Here is a 21,310-nt window from a genome sequence, read left to right on the forward strand (position 1 = left end):
GGGTTCTATGTGGTATCCAATTATAGATATTTTCTTATCCTATATATCTCTTTATCTACTTCTTCTTCCCATCTATTGAAACAGAGAAAAAAACCACTGTGCATAGTTTTGAGAAGTCAGCAAAGAAACCAGAATGGCACAATGTTTAAAATTTCTCTGTTTGAATACTTCATAATTCTATAGCAAGCATAAGAAAAGGATATTTAGCTAAAATTGCAATTAAAATATAACATAGTAATCAAACTATTATATTATTGAATAAATTTTAGAAATTTGAACAACATATCTATACTCTGAGCTGTACTTATAAAAACCATAACATTTACTTCAAATGAAGAAGACAGATGGTATAATTTATCTCAAAGATGACACTATTCTTAGGATACACACAAGATGTTAAAACAAATTCTGTTTTGCAGTTGGTCTTAGAAATAAATTTATAAATCAAATTGTAGATTGCATTTTTGCAACATTAATGAAACAGGACATGGAGTTACTATATAATTTGGAAAAATTATAGGATTGGATATTAAGATTGGATTATCACAGAGCCTCAACTATCAAGTAGCTGATGAGTCTGCAAAATGGAGGTTCTCAGAGTTAGCAAAAGACATATGTATATTGATGGGGAATGTCTTTCTGTATATGTTTATCTTATTGATTGTTGGATAAAGTACTGTTTGGCCAATGAGGCAGCAAGTTAGGCGGGACTAGGAGTCAAGAAGGATTCTGGGAAATGTAGTAAAAAGAAGTCTTGTGATACAGGCAGGAAGTGACATAGACTCATATATAAGCAGGGACAAACAGGAAGTTGTCCCTTTTCTCTTCCTCTTCCTCCTCCTCCTGCTTTCTGCTCTGGAGTCGCCATGTGATCCCAGGAACACAGGATACCTTCCACCGGCATCCTCCATAAGATAAGTCTTATGATTATGGTTGATAATTAAGACTGAGCTAGCAGATGAGAAATCCTAGTCTTTGGCCAAGCAGCATTTGTAATTAATATAAGTCTCTGTGTATTATTTGGGGCCCTAATGCGGCAGGTGGAACTTGGCAGATTTCAGGCAGCTTGGCAGAAAGTGCCCATGTGGCAGCTGGGCTCGGGTGGCTTGGCAGAAATACTTACCATAACAGTATACTTCATACATTTTCTCAACCAAAGCCATGAACTAGAACATGGCCACAAACCAGCAGGAAGCAAGAACACCTTGAATACTTTAAATGTACCACCAATTCTATGTTTGTTATTTCTGGCTTAGGCCCTTGGATTTTGACTTAAAAATTAACTAATGGTATCATTTTATAATTCTAATGAGCTCGGTTTTTCTACTCATTAAAAACTAGAATTGCAAAACATGTAGAAATCAGAGGAACAAAAAGGACAAGTTTTCACATGCATCAGCTATAAGCAACAATGACAGAAAGTAATAAATAATCAACTTGTAACAAAAGAAAAGACAAGAATGGAAGTAATACATGTAGGAACACTAAATTTCTTGACTATCATGGCCAGGGAACATAAAAGGAACATCTAACATATTTTCAGAAGGCTGTGAGATTACTGTCACATTTCAAAACGTTTTGCTATACATCTGATAGCATTTATCATGTTGTATGCTATATGCTTAATAGACATGGATTGCAATTTTAAAATTACCATTTTGAAATATTGCATACAATAAATAATAATGTGAAATAATACAAAAATATTTTGTAAGTTTAATTTGAAGAGATACACTAGTATTTGTTTTACAGAATTGGGGACACTTAAAGTCTTACTGTTACCTCCTGAATTTCAAAGAGACAAATGGGAAAACTTGGCTGAATATTCATTTTATATCTGGCTAAAAGTCAGTATATTTGGGGGTTTATTTATTCATCTTTGACACATGATCTCAATATTTTTTACGAAGCTGACTTCAAATTCACTGTCCTGCCTCACTTATTGAATACTGAAAAAACAGCTATGCACCATTATTCCTGGCCTTAAAAGCAATTTGTTAAAGAAGATTGTATATACCTATTTTGCACCATTCAATAAATGACAAAAAATGTATTGCAGTTTTGAAAACAATTCCCATCAAAATCATCATCATAACTCACAAGAGGTTTTTTGTAACCGAACAAACACTGCACATAAACCTGGTAAAATGTAATGAAAGTAAAAAATAAAAATCATATGTGGGATTAGAAAGAAAAGTTCAAGTGCAAGAAACAAGTTAGAGTTTTAATCTTCCACATTTTAACAATTTTTCAGTGAGGGGCTTCACACGATAAGGTATGTGTGTGTTGATCAGAGAGCACCTTGGGAGAAATGGTTCTCTCCTCCCACCATGTGACACTGGGGATTAGACTTAGATTTTCAGGTTTAACAGCAAGTGTCTACCTGCTGAGCAATGCTACCAGCCTACAAGATAGAATTTTAAAACCAAAGCAAAGGATGACTACTAAAGAAGTAGAGAGGAAATTTTCATAGTAGAGAGAAGAATTTTATCTTTGGAAAAAGTAAGATGAAATATGCTGTCTGATAGGAAGGAGTAGGGTGTTTATTGAAAGAGTTTACTGGGGGAAATGGGATTCTAAAAACTAGATTAAATAAACACACGAGAGTAGGCATGAGATAGACAGACAGATAGATTGATAGATAGATAGGTAGGTAGACAGATAGACATGTAAATGGCATCTTTACCAGAAACCATATGTAACCTATGAAATGGGAGCATTGTGTAGGTGGGTTGAACCAGTCACCATAAAAACCAAAGTTGCTTATGTTAGCTACATAAAACATTGTGACTGGATTTGAACCACATGACTGACAGCAGTTAGGGTGATGAAACCTCTAGCTGCTCTTCCAGCATACAACAATGTAGAAGCTTCATTTAAGAGAACTACTGGTGAAAAGAATCTGCAATAACTAATTGGTGCAAGGTAACCACTAGCCATGAAATAAATAGTAGCCACAACAACTTGAGGGTTTTATAGAGTAGCCATCATTTTAAAATATATGTATAATAAGACATTTAATAATTTTAAAGAGAAAAAGAAAAATTACAAGATTCTGAAGGAATATATACATACATACATACATACATACATACATACATACATACATATTGTTTCCAAGCAATAAAAAACAGATGTATAGCCAACTTCTTGTCATGTTAGAAGACCGTGGGAAAACTAATACAAATGCTCAAGAAAAATAACCATCTACCAATAATGTATATCTAGTAAATTATTGTTAAGGGGTAAGGTGATTATGAAGAGATAGAATGGGACACTAACTATAGCATTTCACAAATATTTAAAGCAATAAAAGTAAAAATGAACTGAAACAGTGTTGAAAATAGATAAAATAGATCCCAAATCATGGGATATAAAAATTTAGGGTATCTGGGGGAACATAAACTATTCTAAGTTTGTTATTCAGAGAGTGGCTAATTTTACTATATTAAGAACTTACTACATGAAGAATATAGTTTTCAGGAGGTCCTGCCCCATTCCCCTTCTCTGGGGTACCATGCTTGTCTCTCTTAGGGTCCTCCCAGTTTCCCAGACTTTCTGGTGGTGGGATTGTAGGCTGGCAATCCCCTGCTCCATGTCTAAAATCCATATATGAGTAAGTACTTATCATGTTTGTTTTCTTGTGACTGAGTTACCTCACTCAGGATAGTTTCTTTTAGTGTCATCCATTTGCCTGTAAATTTCAAGATTCCATTGCTTTTTTCCACTGAGTAGTACTCCATTGTGTAAATGTACCACATTTTCTCTATCCACTCTTCAATTGAGGGGCATCTAGGTTGCTTCCAGGTTCTGGCTATTACAAATAATGCTTCTATGAACATAGTTGAACAGATGTCCTTGTATGAATGTGTTTCTTTTGGGTATATGCCTAAGAGTGGAATTGCTGGATCTTGTGGTAGACTGATTTCCATTTTCTGGGGGAATCTCCATACTGATTTCCACAGTGGCTGTACAAGTTGGCACTCCCACCAGCAGTGGAGGAGTGTTCCCCTTTCTCCATATCCTCTCCAGCATAAACTATCATTAGTGTTTTTGATTTTAGCCATTCTGACAGGAGTGAGATGGTACCTCAGAGTTGTTTTGATTTGCATTTCCCTGATGACTAAGGATGTTGAACACTTTCTTATGTGTCTTTCAGCCATTTTATATTCCTCTATTGAGAATTCTCTATTTAGTTCTGTACCCCACTTTTTAACTGAATTATTTGGTGTTTTGGAGACTTATGGGACAGGATCTCCTGAGGATATTGGGAGCATGGGGGTAGGGGAGAGGGAGCTGGGAGAAAGAGAGGGGGAAAAAGAGGGGAGAGGAGGACATAGGGGAGCAGGAAGGTTGAGTTGGGGCAAGAATAGAGGAGATCAGGACGAGAGATACCATAACAGAGGGAGCCATTATAGGTCTGAGGAGAGATCTGGAACCAGGGAGATTTCAAGAGATCTACAAGGATGACACCAACTGGCAATCTAAGCAATAGTGGAGAGGCTACCTTAAATGCCCTTCCCTGATAATGAGATTGATGACTACCTTATATGCCATCCTAAAGCCTTCATGCAGTGGTTGATGGAAGCAGAAGAAGATACCCACAGCTAAACACTGAACTGAACTCCTGGAACACAGTTGCAGAGAAAGAGGAGAGATGAGCAATGGGGTCAAGACCGGCTGGTGAAACCCACAGAAACAGCTGACCTCAACATGGATTCCAGACTGATGGCTTCGAGGCCAGCATGGGACTGATCCAGACCCCCTGAATGTGAGTGTCAGTGAGGAGGCCTCAGCAATCTACGGGGCCTCAAATAGCAGATCAGTATTAATCCCTGGCACACGAGTGGACTTTGGGAGCCCATTTAACATGGAGGGATATTCTCTCAGCCTGGACACATGCGGGAGGGCCTAGGCCTGCCAGGGATGATATGACAGACTTTGGAGATACCCCATGGAGGGCATCAACCTCCCTGGGGAGTGGAGGGGGGATGGGGTGGGGGTTGGGGGGTTGGTGGGGGGCGAGGGAGGAGGGGAGGGAGAGGGAGCTGGGATTGACATGTGAAGCAAGCTTGTTACTAATTTAAAAATAATAATAATAAAAAATGAGAAAAAAGTAGCAAGTTATGGAAGTGGCATCGGTATCCTTCAACAGATGAATCAATAAAGAAAATGTTTATAATGAATTACTATTCAGACATAAAGAATTAAATTATGACAATTGCAGAAAATATTGATGGAAGTAGATATCATTATATTTAGCTAATGATATTAGACTGAGGTAAAACAATGTGTTTTCTTTCACATGCAGAATCTATGTTTAAAGAAGGGGGCATGATCTAAGAGACGAGAGGAAGTTATTTAAAGGAAATGGGAGGGGATCCCAAGAGAAGGTTTTGGAACGTATGTGACATAATAGCTGGAAGGAATACTATTTGCTTGAAGGAAGGGAACCAGACAAGGGTGGAAGAGGAAGTCCAATGGGAGTGAATTAGAATAAACATGGTACATATCAAAATATTATAAAAAATCCAGTATTTCTTATGTTAGCTACAGATTAATAATAAAACCAAAAGACACTACAAAGCCATAGTATATGTAGTAGTCAGGGATAAATACAAGAGTAACCAAGCAGATGTGCAGAACAGAGTTGAGAGACTGGAAATAAACACAGAGTCAATGCTATGACAGGGATGACATAGGTCAGTAAGTGTTGTCTCAAGTAGTTGGGGACAAGTAGTGAATACTTTAGAGAAAAAAATTACTTTTCAAATTATGCCATTCTGAAACATTAACAAGTAAACAACAATGTACTTAAGAACAAATATTGTGGTGTATTTCTGAGTGCCATGAAGAGTAAAGTCTTTTTTGAGCAATACTATAAATGAACATGCCTCAGTAGACAGTTTTTGATGAGTTTGATCACCACACAGTGAAATATCTATGATAAAAGGTGGAAGACAGAGCAAACACACAAAAGAAAGGCTGGAAAATGACCTGCTACAAGTAAGCTTCGTGGATATATTTAAATGTTCTAATTGAATATATTATATAGCTAATCTTGATTGTCAACCTTACCATGTAGAGAAGACTGTAGTTTATTAAATCACACAATTGGGTGTGTCTATAAAACCTTGAATCAAAGAAACATTTTCCTTCCTTAAGTTCTTTACAATAACAACAGAAAAGCCAACCCAGATCACTTTAAAACATCTGTTGAAAAATTGGCTAAATGAATAGTCAGATCAGGTGTATCTTAAATTTCTTTAGTTTTTCTATGAATCACGGAGATGCCTTTCAAACAAGGTAATGATGCAAGCTACTAGTTTGCCAAGAAAACATAAAGCTTAACTAATTGATGTGTTAAAGAGTTCCATTTGCATTTGTCTTCCCTCCATAATTGATCTTTTAGCTTTTAGAGATGTGGGCCAGTCAACAGCAGCATGAGGATATAGGGAAGGGGGAACAAGAAAGATTTCAATAGCAATGAGGTCCATATACCAAGATCTTGTTAAAGACAATGATGGTGATGGCTGGCCCATCGTTCAGGTGAGACTCCAAGAGGAGCCAATGGAACACTGGCATCTGACAGGCTGAAAACTGATCTGTGCCTTTAAATATGGCAGTAATTCTTGGTTGATCATATTCTAAGATCCCTACCTACTGAAAATTAAAGTAGGTAGTCCAGAGAGCTCCACTTGGAGTTTTCCCAAAGCTCCATTTACATCATTTCTTAAAATTTTTTTTTGCTTATTTTAACTCTGTGTGTGTGTGTGTGTGTGTGTGTGTGTGTGTGTGTGTGTGTGTGTGTGTGTGTATGTGTGTGTGTTAAACTGAGCTATTTACACTTGAATGCAGTTGCCTACAGAGGTCAGAAGAGTGTGTGCAATCCTCTGGAAGTGGAGTTATAGGTAATTATGAGCCATCTGGTATGAGTGCGGGGAACTGAATTTGGGTCCTCTTTTAACTGTTATCTCTCCAGGATCTCCATCTATTTTTTGCATAGAATCTTGCTCCTTAATTACAAATTCAGTAAAATCCCATCTAGTCCATCTCCATTCCTTTATGTCTGCCACAGATATCCAGAAATATTTTCTGCCTGGGGCTTCCTGTGGCCACACTATGCTGGGACTCAACCAGTGCCTCTCTGTTCAGCTATCATCATAGGAACTTCTTCTTGATATAGATGAGAACTAACACAGAGACACACAACTGGACAATGAGCAGAGAGTGAGAGAGATTTTGGAACATTCAGTCCTAAGTGGGATGTCTTCATCAAACCCTTCCACTCAGGGCTCAGGAGCTCAGTAGGAAGAGAAGGTAGAAAGATTGTCAGAGCCAGAAGTGATGGATGACTCCAAGGAAACAGTGTCCTCCAGACACAACAAGATTGATGAACATATGAACCACAGAGACTGTGGCAGCATGTTCAGGGCCTGCAGAGTCACATCAGATGGGGTTTCAGGGATTAAAAGGGGAAATGACAGGAGCCGCCACCTCTAAGCTAGAAGCTATGTACAATAGATGCCTGCTTGCAAATAAAAAAAAATTAAGTCTTCCAGGGAGTCTCACTGGGTATATTAACCATACTGCAGGGAAGGACCCATGCCCAGCAGTAGATGGCCAACAAAAAATGAACTCAATGGTAGTTTTGTAAATGTTTTGTTTCCTATTTCTTTATTTGGGCATTTTTCATCTTATTGGTCTTTTGCTTGTATGTTTTGGGTTTCTAATTATCACGGGTTTCATTCATTATCATGAATTTCATTTCATTTTTCTAGCATGTGTTTCTTTTTGTTAGTTTTGTGTTTGTTTCTTAAAGGTTGACAAGAAGGTGGGAGGGGGCTGGGTGTTGGGGAAAGAGGAAAAGCACGATCAGAATATATTGTATGAAGTTTCATTTTTTCAATAATAAACAAATGTCCAAAATTAGAGTAATGAAGAAATTGGTAGAATGAATAAAATAAAAAGATTAAACTAAGAAATACAACAAGTAAAATGAAGTAAAAGACATGATGTTCTAGCAACAGCAGGATGTACAATCTACTGCTTATTAGGGCCCTGCCTCGCTAGAAAAGAATATAAAAGGTTCAGATAAATTTCTGTTGCTAAGTGTAGTCTTAGCAAGCTGGACAGGGATTGAGGCTCTTGTCTTCTGCCCTTGGTAAACACTGTCATCTCCAAGGTAAGACAAACCCTCCAGTGGATTCAGAATTCCCAGTGTCAGTCCTTGGTTTGAAAATCACATGAGTGAACACTAAACATGGAATGTGTCAGATTCTTGTGCCAGAATCAGCTCTGGGTGTCATAAGTGTCCATCTATTTGCAACCCACTCAGACAGAGCACCTTTCAGAGGAGACAAGCCTTAACAAGATCAGCAAACTCCAAACCTGTTATTTGAATAATATTCGGAGTTGTGTTTATTTTGGAAAAAGGCATCAGTTTTCAGTTGCTGACATTACACAGAAAGAAAAAGCCACGTTTCAGCTATCACTGGTGCAACTAAGAGCATTTATCCTGGAGAAAAGAAGCTGTGTAGACAGGCAACAAAAGAAAAGAGAGAACAAAACCTGGTACAGCTGACATTCCATGGCTGATTTCTATTGGCCAGAACAGCTGTTTGTCATCCAGAACTTCAGCGCAAGTCTCATTCTCGGTCTTATTTTAGTAAATGAGCGTTATTTAATGCAAGAGCTTTTGAAATGTGTTTGACAGCCTGAATTTCAATCAGAATTGGTGATAATGATGCACATATCATTACTGCCTTGAAAAACTTCTGAGTGTAAGGAAAAGTAGTTGGCCACAAGCAATGGATGGGAGAATGCTTTGAAAGCATTCTTCCTGAGGGGGGAAGAACACCAATTGGTCACTCAGTATCAAATAGTCAGCTTTGAAAACATACACAGAGTGAGCATGGTGTAGTTAAGAATTCAGGAACACACACACATACACATATATATATTAACAACTATTAAAGAAAAAGAGGACATACATTTGAAAGTGAGCAAGGAGGGATGCATGGGAGAATTTTGATGGAGGAAAGAGAAGGGGAAATGATGTAATTATAATCACAATAATTAGAGTATTTAAAAATAAAACATTCTCCCCTTGCTAGAAACCACATCCTCATTTCCTGCCCCTGCAATATTCTTCTATCAAAATTCATTCTTGTTTGTTCTGAAGACTTTTGTTCATTCTGGGCTCCCGTATTGATTTGGAAATGGTTTTCCCAATGAGTGGTAATAAATTAAACCTTTTCATCGGCTAGCTTATGTTTCCAAATGTGGCCGCTGGCTTATAGTTCCCTAATACAGATATTCACTAAAGCAAATCCATTCCCGGAAGGCAGAAGTGGGTGGCAAGGACTGTGAAGGTCTTCTACCCATCATATCCTTTGGAGAAACACTTGAGGTAGAATGACTAAATGTTAAAAGGAAAACCGAAGGGGAAAATATGCAGCTTCTAAAAGCAAACCTGTTCACCTTCAACTTTTTTGACAGCGAACATGAGTTTTACAGGCCTTGGTTAGACAAACCAAGCCTTAACATCTCTTAAATAATTATTTCTTTTTTTATAAAGAGAAGAAATATTTGAACGTATCTCGGGGAAGCTTGCTTATGCTCCTGATCCTGATCCCTTGTCAACAAGACAGAAATTACGTTAAATGGTTTGTATGGTCTGTTCCAGAATTTTGACTCTTGAAAGTAATATTTTGAATGAGATAACCTAACAGAGCTTCTTCTAGAAATGCAATCAAACAAGGTATTTTAGCTTGCTTTTTTTTTTCTCTCTTTTTATTATTATTAATTCAAGTTAGGGAACAGGCTTGTTTCACATTAATTCCCCTCTCCCTCTCCCTCTCCCTCCCCTTACCCCCATTCCTTCTCCCCCACCTCCAACCTACCCCCCACCCCATCCACCCACCACTCCCCAGGCAGGGTAGGGCCCCCAACCGGGGCTCCACCAAGTCCACCAAATCTTCCTGTGCTGGGCCTGGGTCCCTCCCCATGTGTTCAGAGACAGAGTGCATCCCTTCAAGTGGGATGGGCTCTCGAAGTCCCCCACATACACCAGGGCAAAAAGCCAGTCCACCTCCGGAGGCTCCCAGGAGTGCAGGGGCCTCCCCGATGGCATCCATGATCAGGGGGCTGGATTAGTCCCGTACTGGCCTCCCAAAGAGCGTCTGGGGTCGATATGCTTTCCCTTTTTCAGGCCAACTGTTTATGTGGGTTTCTCCAACCTGGTACAGACCCCTTCGTTCTTCATTCCTCCCTCTCTTCAACTAGGTTCCAGAATTCAGCTCAGTGTATTTCTGTGGATGTCTGTCTCTGTTTCCACCAGCCACTGGATGAGGACTCTAGGATAGCATAGAGAGTAGTCATCACTCTCACTCTAGGGGAGGGGCTTCTAGGCCATCCTCTCCTCCACTGCCCGGACTGTCAGATCGTGTCATCCTTATAGGTCTCTGGAGATCTTTCTAGTTCCAGATCTCTTCTCGGACCTATAGTGGCTCCCTCTGATATGGTATCTCTCATCCTGCTCTCTCTCCTCTATTCTTCCCCCAACTCAATATATCTGCTCCTCCATTTCTTCTCCTCTCCTCTTCTTCTTGTGCTCTTATTGTGGCAGCACCCACTCCCCTACCCTCATGCTCTCAATTAGCTTGGGAGTTTATGCCACTTCCCATTCCTGGGGTCCATTTATCCCTTAGAGTCATTCATGATTTCTAGTTTCTTTGGGGAAGAGGATTATAGGCTGGTAATCCTTTGCTCTATGTCTAAAAATCATATATGAGTGAGTACATACCATGTTTGTCTTTTTGTGATTGGGTTACCTCACTCAGGATGGTTTCTTCTAGTTCCATCCATTTGCCTGCGAATTTCAAGATTCCATTGCATTTTTCTGCTGAGTAGTACTCCATTGTATAAATGTACCACATTTTCTCAATCCATTCTTCAGTTGAGGGGCATCTAGGTTGCTTCCAGGTTCTGGCTATTACAAACAATGCTGCTATGAACATGGTTGAACATATGTCCTTGTTGTATGGACATGCAGTATTTGGGTATATACCCAAGAGAGGAATGGCTGGATCTTGAGGTAGATTGATTCCCATTTTTCTGAGCAACCGCCATACTGATTTCCAAAGTGGTCTTACAAGTTCACACTCCCACCAGCAATGGAGGAGTGTTCCTTCTTCTCCGCAACCTCTCCAGCATAGGTTGTCATTGGTATTTTTGATTTTAGCCATTCTGACAGGTGTGAGGTGGTATCTCAGAGTTGTTTTGAGTTGCATTTCTCTGATGGCCAAGGATTTTGAGCACTTTCTTAAGTGTCTTTCAGCCATTTCAGATTCCTCTGTTGAAAAATCTCTGTTTAGTTCTGCACCCCACTTTTTAATTTCATTGTATGGTGTTTTGGTGGCTAGCTTCTTGAGCTCCTTGTATATTTTGGAAATCAGTCCTCTGTCAGATGTGGGGCTGGTGAAGATCTTTTCCCATTCTGTGGGTGGTCGTTTTGTCTTACTGACTGTGTCCTTTGCCTTACAGAAGCTTCTCAGTTTCAGGAGGTCCCATTTATTGATTGCAGACCTCAGTGTCTGTGCTTCTGGCGTGATGTTCAGGAATCGTTCTCCTGTGCCAATTTGTTCAAGGGTTGTTCCCACTTTCTCTTCTAGAAGATTCAGTGTGGCTGGATTTATGGAGAGATCTCTGATCCATTTGCACTTCAGTTTCGTGCATGGTGACAGGTATGGATCAATCTGCAATTTTCTGCATGTCCGAATCCAATTGTGCCAGCACCATTTGTTGAAGATGCTATCTTTTTTCCATTGTATGGATTTAGCACCTTTGTCAAAAATAAGGTGTTCGTAGGTGCGTGGGTTAATATCTGGGTCTTCAATTCGATTCCATTGGTCTATCTGTCTATTCTTGTGCCAATACCAAGCTGTTTTCAGAACTATGGCTCTATAGTAGAGCTTGAAGTCAGGGATGGTGATGCCTCCAGAAGATCTTTTATTGTAAAGAGTTGTTTTGGCTATCCTGGGTTTTTTATTTTTCCATATAAAGTTGAGTATTGTTCTTTCAATGTCTGTGAAAAACTGTGTTGGGATTTTGATAGGGATTGCGTTGAATCTGTAGATTGCTTTTGGTAGGATTGCCATTTTTACTATGTTAATTCTGCCTATCCAAGAGCATGGGAGATCTTTCCACTTTCTGGTATCTTCTTTAATTTCTTTCTTTAAAGTCTCAAAGTTCTTATTGTACAGGTCTTTCACTTTTTTGGTTAGTGTTACCCCAAGATATTTTATGTTGCTTGTGGATATTGTGAAAGGTGATGTTTCCATGATTTCTTTCTCATTGAGTTTATCATCTGTATACAGTAGGGCTACAGATTTTTTTGAGTTAATTTTGTATCCTGCTACCTTGCTGAAGGTGTTTATCAGCTGTATGAGTTTCCTGGTAGAGTTTTTCGGGTCACTTATGTAGACTATCATGTCATCTGCAAATAGTGAAAGTTTAACTTCGTCCTTTCCAATTTGTATCCCTTTGATCTCCTGTTCTTGTCTTATTGCTCTAGCTAGAACTTCAAGTACAATATTGAAGAGGTATGGAGAGAGTGGACATCCTTGTCTTGTTCCTGATTTTAGAGGAAAAGCTTCGAGTTTCTCTCCATTTAGTTTGATGTTGTTAGCTTGCTTTTTAAGAGTAAGCCCAACTTAGAGTGTATTTAAATTATGCCCCTTTGTTAGTTTGCTTTATTCCTTACTTTGTTTTATTACCAGTAGTAATTAAAGGTAGCTATCTTACTGTATTTATAAGGAAAGAGGCAGTTCTATCTCCACACAACTGAGAAATTCGTTCTAATAAAATTCTATGTATCTTCCTGTAAAAGTGTTAACTAAAAACAAGAAAAATAAATATTTGAAACCATTGGCTGCCCTGTAATTCCTTTGTCTACTTGCATGGGTGATTTTTTTTTGCATGCATGCATTTCCTGTTTGAATTAATGAACATATTTTAGCTTGTTCTTTCAGGGTGAGCCTCTTGACAGTTAAATGCCACTCAGAAGCAAAACTCAAAACTTTGCTACGAAATCTGACATTGATGCTAGTGTATTATGGTGGACCTTAAAGACAGATATAAGAAAAAATCATTCTGAAATGAACAGGTTTGAGTGCTCTTGCTAGAAGGGTCTTGAGCAATTCTGAATGGTTGCATGAATAGCAAGTTCTTTTTAAAATTAATACTAGATATAAATTTTATTTTCTGACTTATTCTGAATTTTGATAGACCAATGTTTAGTATTCTCTGGTCAAGATACCATCAGCTGGAGCAGCATTTGTTTCTTTCTCCTTCTATAAAGCCAGATGAGCAACACTTCTTAGATGGTCTCCAGGAAATTTTAAAGGAGAAACATCTTCTATAATTGGTGAACACCACTTCTCATTTATCATTTAAAGACCCAACTTAGACTGCTATCCAGTTTTGGGTTTTACTTACTTATAAATAAATTATTATGGCAGAATCTTCACTATAGCAAAAGGAACAATCACTATCATCTGATAGAAAAATAAGGTAAATCAAAGAGTAGTTAGATGTTTTTGGTGGCTCGGCAAAATGAATAAGCAATATCATGTGTTCATTGGTACCAAGGAGGCCACTGATTGTTGCTATTTATTAAAACACATTAAAACACTAAGTTTCAGCATCTATTACCTTCAATTTCTTAACCTTTTGGTAAAAATATCAAATATTCACTACTTCTCTTTCTCCACAATAATCCTATCTGCTTCTTTCACTTTTAATAGCAGCAACAAATGATGCCAATGCAACTTAAGAAATGAATACTTTCAATTTATCTTCACTATTTATTCTTACATATGAATCAAGGGAAGGGACATTATTAAGAGTGTAGAATACCAGGTCCCAGGCACTATTTACCCCATGCAGGCAGCTAATTACTCAACAATCTCTGAAACAATCTCCTTTGTTAGAAATCCAGAAAGCAGTTGAAGACTTCTGTGCTGGATCTGAAAGCAGAACTGGCTGCATCAAAACACTAGGAAAATTCACAGTTTTCATTCATCATAGTCTACACCTGAGGTTCATTGAAGTGAGTAGCACAATTGGGGAAAAGCTTCCAGCTCCTGGCTTCTCTGAGAGAAAGAAAGAGAAGACTGAAACTTGGTTGTACTTATTCAGATGTTTTGGTGGACTCCTTAAGAGAATGGCTTCTGTCTTGTCTGTATTTCACTACTGACAGTTGTAGGGGACACCGTAACCACACCTGCTTGGGGCTGGCTACAGGTATTCTACTAAGGTATATCTCATAAACTAAATAGAAACCTCCCAAAGGAAAGGGAAGTGTTTTTGCTTTTATCTTCACAGGAAAACTCATGTCCAGAAGGCAAAGAACACTGCATGGGTAGATACTTAAGAAGAGACGGTAGCTATAACCATCAAACAAAAGGAATATGCCATATGGTTAGCTTTACAGCTGTCTCTCAGAGAACTCTATTTCTCTTTATTTCCTAGTCCCTATTCAATTAAACCAATACTGGCTTTAGAGGTGGATTTGGCTTTTCTCCTCTAAAATCCAAGCACATTGTTTAACTAAACTTCAGAGTTTCTGTATTGTATCAGACAGGAAGCAGCACCAAGCTGAGGTCCACTGAAAACACAAATGATGCTTTGGAACATTCTATACATACCCAACACAGTCCTTCTTCTGCCCCAGGATAGAATTAGAGGGCAAAACACTTAGAACTCCCAGCTTTTCCATGGGGAGAGAAAGAATTTGAGTTTGTATAATAATCAGGTTGGGGAGTGGGTGATTCTCACTGGTTCCCCTGGTGCCTGCTTTGTAGTATCCATGGGAATGGACACACTCTAGGGGCTGCTGGTAATAAAGGAGAGCTGGGCAGTTTGTGACAACTTCAGAGAACCTGTAGTATTATGGACACATCTCAAGGAAACAAGAGAGTAAGGGCTATCATAGAGCAACTGCCCAGTTCCTATCATTAGCAAATATCCAAGCAGAACAACAATGAAGACACCTGCACAGAAAATGTTTAAGGAGGTTCTCTAATTTCTATGTAGCAGGCAATTTGGGGAAGATCTTTCCCTGTACAATGCCAGTTGTTGGTGTTTGGGAAAAGTTTCCATGTTTTTAAATGCATGGGATGAAAGCTACACAAAGAAACAAGATGCCATGGCACATGAACAAAATGTACCTACAGAAACTGATCCTAAGGGCACGACGGCATATGAAGTATCTGACAAATAATTCAAAATAGTCATCATAAATAAACTTAACATCCCAGAAAAGGTATATGTGAGCCAAATGAGAATATTTACAAAGAGATGAAAGTACAAAAAATGAACCAAACAAAGATGGGAACTGAAGAATGCCATAATTGAATTGACAAATTCACTAAAGGGCTTCAACAAATAAGCTGAGTTTGGCATAACAATCACAAACTCAAACAGAAAGTATTTGAAATGATAAAGACAAGGGAACAAAACAATATATTCAGGAGAGCCAGAGACAGCAAAGTGATGTCAGAGAGTTCGGAAGAGTACTAACTGCTCTGAAAGTTCTCATTTAAGACCAACTTTCCTGTCTGCTGCTTTTATCGAGCAGAGAGAGATTTTGCCTAATGGTCTTCTTCTTTTCCTTCTTCCAAAAACTCAACCCCACAGAGTTAAAAACACTGTCAAGAGTTAAATATTGTAAAGCAGAAATATGATTGATCGACATGATTCAGAATCAGAAATAATTTAGCAAAATAATGTGTAAAAGCTATTGCCTGAAGATTCTTGTTAATGCCTTTGAAAGGTGAAGGAGATAGAAGCGGGTTCCACATTAAGCATGGCTGTAGACAGCTTTGGCAGGGAATGATTTCATGCTTGATATTTGTAAGGACCATCACTATGATGATGAAAGTGGAGATAATGGAAGCAGCTTCCCTTCCTGGCTTACTGGCTTGCTATCCTCCATTAGCTAGAGACATGCATCAGTGCAGACTTGTGATTCTTTCATCTAAGTTCTCAGGGTTTTAGAGCAATATCTGTAAGTACTGAGAAAGGCTGTTAATGAGGCACAAAAAGATGGTCATTGGACTGTTCTTCTTCATAATAAGAATCTGGTCACTGGTATAGGCATTAAGAATGGCATCCTAAGGGCTGGAGAGATGGCACAGTGGTTAAGAATGGCATCCTATACACCATGCTTCATAAATATTTAGAACACTTCTCTATCTTTTTTCTGTCTTTTTTTTTTTTTTTTTTTTTTGGTTTTTCAAGACAGGGTTTCTCTGTGGCTTTGGAGGCTGACCTGGAACTAGCTCTTGTAGACCAGGCTGGTCTCAAACTCACAGAGATCCACCTGCCTCTGCCTCCTGAGTGCTGGGATTAAAGGCGTCCACTACCACTGCCTGGCAGTTCTCTATCTTTTTAAACAACAGTGTTTCTTGCTGAGATAAAAACAAAATATTGTGTAGCATTTGATGCCAAGTTTAATGTTAAAGTCAACTGTCCTCTGTGTTTAAATAATTGCAATTTATAAGTACCTGGATTTCCCACAGGTTGACATACAACACACACACACACACACACACACACACACACATCTCTTTATGTTTATATATATTCCAGCTCACCTAGAAAAGCTCAAAATGAAATGGTAACTTTGGTTCCTGGGGCTGGAATCAACAGTCATTAAGAGAACAAGGATATTTTTCTCTCTCTGAGCAACACCACAGTGGTCAAGAGCAAATGCCCAAAGAAAGGGAGCAGAGAGGGAGCCAAGGAGGAAGTGATTTGCTCATTTTCTGAGAAACATTGGTATGATATGAAAGCTCTGAGTATGTCCATTATTCAAAACATTTGAATAACACTAGTCATAAGGACTCAAGGAACCAAAATCACATCTGATGGCCTATGAGGTTATATATTTGAAGTCTGCAGAATGATGACTTTGCATTTAGGAAATTCAAACTAATTACTCACAATGTTGTTGTCAAAACCTGTCTAACTAATTTCCATGGGGTGGATCTTACCAAGACAAAATGCATCCCATTGTCAAAAAGTGGCAGATTGTGATTTAAGCTCATGTTGATGTCAAGACAACAGATGGTTATTTGCTTCACCTGTTCTGTGTTGGTTTCACTCAAAAAATGCAACATAGATATTCTACATGTGGCATCAACAGGTTCAGCCAGTTCTGGAAGAAGAAGAAGAAACTCATGACCCAAGACATGCAGACATGCAGACATGCAGACATGGACTTGAAGGAAGTGGTTAATAAATTGGTTCCAGACAGCACAGGAAAAGACATTGAACACTCTTGCCAGTCCATTTACCTTCTTTATTAGAAAAGTAAAAATGCCAGAGAACTCAAGTTTGAATTGAAAAAACTCATGGAGTTCCATGGTGAAGATGGTAGTTCTGTAAAACTACCAGTGAAAAGACAGGTGCTAAAGTTGAACAAGCTGATGAATACACGAACGATTAGCCTAATAATTTTTTTAAATCCAGATTTTGAATAGTGATAAGAAAGGCCAATTTATGATGGTTAAAAAGGGAGAGAGAGAATGAAGTCATTTTTTAAACTGAGGAAAAAAAAAGTGTGCTTAAAATATTCTGCATCCAGCCTCAAGATTCTAAGTATCAGGCAGTTTAGCTACAGCAGGATTTTAACAGAATGAGCTCCACAGATTTTCTGCCTGGGAAGGAATGGGTTAGTGAAGAAACAGATTGTCAATTAAGCATGAGTTGAAAGTTCAGCTTTCAGAAGATCCTGAACTTATGCCTCACATTTCATGAAACAGATCCTGAAGAACAGAAATAGAGAAGGCTATAGATAAGAAGAAGGACTTATATAAGCCAAGTGCATGAGTTTCTGTACCCATGTCATTGGCTCACATAAATGCCAGATATCATTTTATATCCAGCCTAGATATAGCAGACGTTGGCATTTAAGTATAGATTGCTATGAGACAAAATTGCCCTTGAATGAGAAAGGAAGTTTACTGGTGAGAAAAATGATTTCCCCCAGTTAACAGTTAAAACCCCAATAATAGAAATGTTTTCAAGTAGAGGTCATAGGGTGGGAAAAGGGAAGAGCTATAATGATACCTCAGTTCCCACCTAAAAAGCAAGAAAATCAGCTTTGGTTTAAATTGCAATGTGTGGGTTGTGTACATAGATCGTTCTCCTCCCTCTCATCTAAAATCTCGGGCTTCATGTTAAATGGGACAAATCACATCTTTCGTAGTTCTGCTCTGCTTGGTACAGCTGCTGGCTGCAGGTGGTGCCCTAAAAATATATTGTTTGTTTATTTTGTGTTGTAGCAGTCTCCATAATGGTACCGAAAAGTACAACCACTCTCTTCCCTTTGTGTTGGTGAACCGCGTGATGAAAGACCAAGACCTCTGCCAAACCCAGCATGAAAAGACCCAAATAAGAGGCTCAGGTAGTGCTTGAGGCTCAGCTTCTGATAAGTTCCATTTTCTTTGGAGTCATGAAGCAAAGCTGACAAGCAGGCTATCTGTCATCAGAACCCCTTGACTGGGTCTCAGCGAAGCAAAGCCAAGCTACAAACTGCCTTTGTTGGGAGAAGAATTGAGCTGCTCTGAAGATTAACATCTGCAAACACATGAGGCAGAAATGAAAAAAAAATCAATAATGCATCACAGAAGCAAAATAAAAGCAGACATGAATCCAGGTAATTGTTCACGTAGATTATTTAAATAGAGCTTCTAATGATTTTTTACTTTAATAACTTGAATGATCAAATGGTTTTTCCACTCCTCCAGGCAGAGCACTCAAGGGTAACTCTGCTTACCTCATAGTTGTTGAACACAACCCAACAATTTATATGTAAAACCATCTTACACACTATGTTCAAAATAATGATACATGAGGTTTACATTACCCATTAATACTATTCTAGTCACTTTTCATTAGGTGAGTCTCAAAACAATAAACCTCCCCCAATGTAAGGATTTATATGAGGTAATTGGTACAAATGCAATATTGACAACTAATTTCATGCCAAGCAACTTTTGGCAAGGCATTTCTTGTTATTGAAAAATAAAAAATAAAAGAATCAGTGGGACTCTGATAAAAACAGATTTTTAAATCTAGAGGGTTATTAAGTAAAATGTAAACTAAGAATGATTTTATAAATATACTTTAAAAATCCATTGTCTTCTAGCATCTAAGTCACTAAAGACTTTCTAAAATTTAGTGCATAGAAATACATTTATATTATACATAAGAGGGAATATGTTACCTAAAGAGTAGATTTCTAACCAGATCCCATGTCACTTTTGGAAACTCTGGCTATTGGTTGCACATGTGTTCTATATGCACATGGGATATATATGGTACATCCAACATGACCATGATTTCAAATTTCAGAAAAATAATTTAACCAGGCGGTGGTGGCACACAGGCCTTTAATCCCAACACTGAGTTGGCAGAGGCAGGCAGAGCTCTATGAGTTTGAGGCTAGTCTGTTCTACAGGTCAGGACAGCCAGGGCCACACAGAGAAAGCCATCACAAAAAAAGAAAAGAAAAGAAAAAGAACTTAAATCATAAGGGGAATAGAGTTAGGAATGCAATGTCAATTTGAGAAAGTAGCTTGCAGATGCAGACTACAGACATGTGAGAGGTGGTCAGAACTCAGGCGGAGGTCCCAGCCCTTTCTAGTATCCCATCCATCATGCCCCATAGTCACACACCTCCATGCTCTCCACAGTTGGACTTTACTACCTGAGCGACTCTTGCTGCTGCTTCCTCATCTTGCCTTACTCTCTGTGGAGCAGCAATTATATTGGCCACACTGTAGAAGATCCACACACATGTAGGATGTACTACACACACACACACACACACACACACACACACACACACACACACACACACACATATATATATATATATATATATATATGCTACCTTCCCAAGAACTGTGATTGCAGGCAAAAAGGTTGACTCATCCCTATTGCTCCAGTGATACAAAGCAATGCCCTTAGCAGTCATTGTCTAGAGACTGTGACTGTGACACTGTTTCTAGCTTTAAGCAGGTGAAGAGGAATGTACATTTCCACTCAAATCTTTAGGTTGAATTGACTTGACTTTAAAACACTGCTTGAAAATGGGAGCTTTTTTTTTAGTTTGGAGCAAGGCTCCCAGCAGTTTCGGCCACCATTTTCTAATTTCCTAACAATGAGCTTCATTTGATAACTTTTCCTTTAATATTGTGTTTGTAAGCAACACTAACATGCTTGGGACGTAAGAAACACAGATAAGTGAACCATCGCCATTGAACTTCTCTTTACTGAAGTGTACAATTCCAATTTAAGTCAGCTTTCAAGGTACCATGGGTTACATATTAGCGACGAATCAATAAAAATGGCACCTGCCTAATAGTGTAACTTGAAATTAAAGTACATGTGAATTGTGTGCTTATAGATTTAAAAGATGGAAATCTTCCTATACCCCTGTGATGAAGAAATTGATGAAGTTGTAGAAAAAGCTAGAAGAGGGAGGGTGAATGAGACAAATCGGCAGAAGGCATTGAATAGTAAGAGGAAAAAGGAAAATAAATACTTATAAATGTGCTGAAAATGAACTAACCAAGCTTAAGAGATGGCATTGTTGAGAATCACTGAAAGAGAACAGAGAGATGTATACATTTCAGGACGTAAGAGGAGATAAAGGGGCTGGAAATAACCTTGGAGTTGTGACTCTCTGCACTTCTACCAATGTAGGAAGCAACTGAAGTCCTGAATGAATGCATGTTGTTTGACAGGAGTACAGCCATGTCAAGGACTCCAGTGCCTTACACCTATGGAAAATGGCAAATCCTTCCTCTGGTCAGTGTGTGGATGTTGAAAATATGTGCAGAAAATCTCACCAAAGCTTTCCCTCCACAGTTGTTTACAGCCTGAAGACTGTTTCCCTCCAGAGAGTAACCAAACCTGCCTCTTTGTCCGCTGTGTATAACATCCCCACCTCCTTGTTCCGATGTATGCAGAAGCCCACCTTCCTGTTCAACTCTCTCTATATAATAATTAGCATGGTGAGCTTTGGGGGTGCAGCGGCAGTGGTTCTCCAGACTACCAAGTTCCCGATTTTCTATGCATCTGTCCGTATTTCTGTCCTTTCTTCATTCCCTCACCACCTCATTTAGGTCAATCCCTGAAGTCATGCACAGCTTGCAAAATCAGGACTTGGGAAACCAGATATGACACAGGCCTTAACTCAGACACCCATGTGACAGTTGCGTCCCTGGGTAGA

At 38.7% G+C, this 21,310-nt stretch overlaps 1 protein-coding gene and 1 pseudogene across 1 annotated transcript in view; one reads left to right on the forward strand and one right to left on the reverse strand.

Moving 5' to 3' along the window:
- Nkain2 (sodium/potassium transporting ATPase interacting 2) overlaps nucleotides 1-21,310 on the reverse strand; it is a 562,138-nt gene that overhangs the window by 152,754 nt on the left and 388,074 nt on the right. The gene's annotated exons all lie outside the window — the stretch shown is intronic.
- On the forward strand, nucleotides 16,775-17,515 carry LOC103161526 (annotated as a pseudogene).

This window comes from Cricetulus griseus, chromosome 2, assembly GCF_003668045.3.
Source record: "Cricetulus griseus strain 17A/GY chromosome 2, alternate assembly CriGri-PICRH-1.0, whole genome shotgun sequence".
NCBI classification, from domain to species: domain Eukaryota; kingdom Metazoa; phylum Chordata; class Mammalia; order Rodentia; family Cricetidae; genus Cricetulus; species Cricetulus griseus.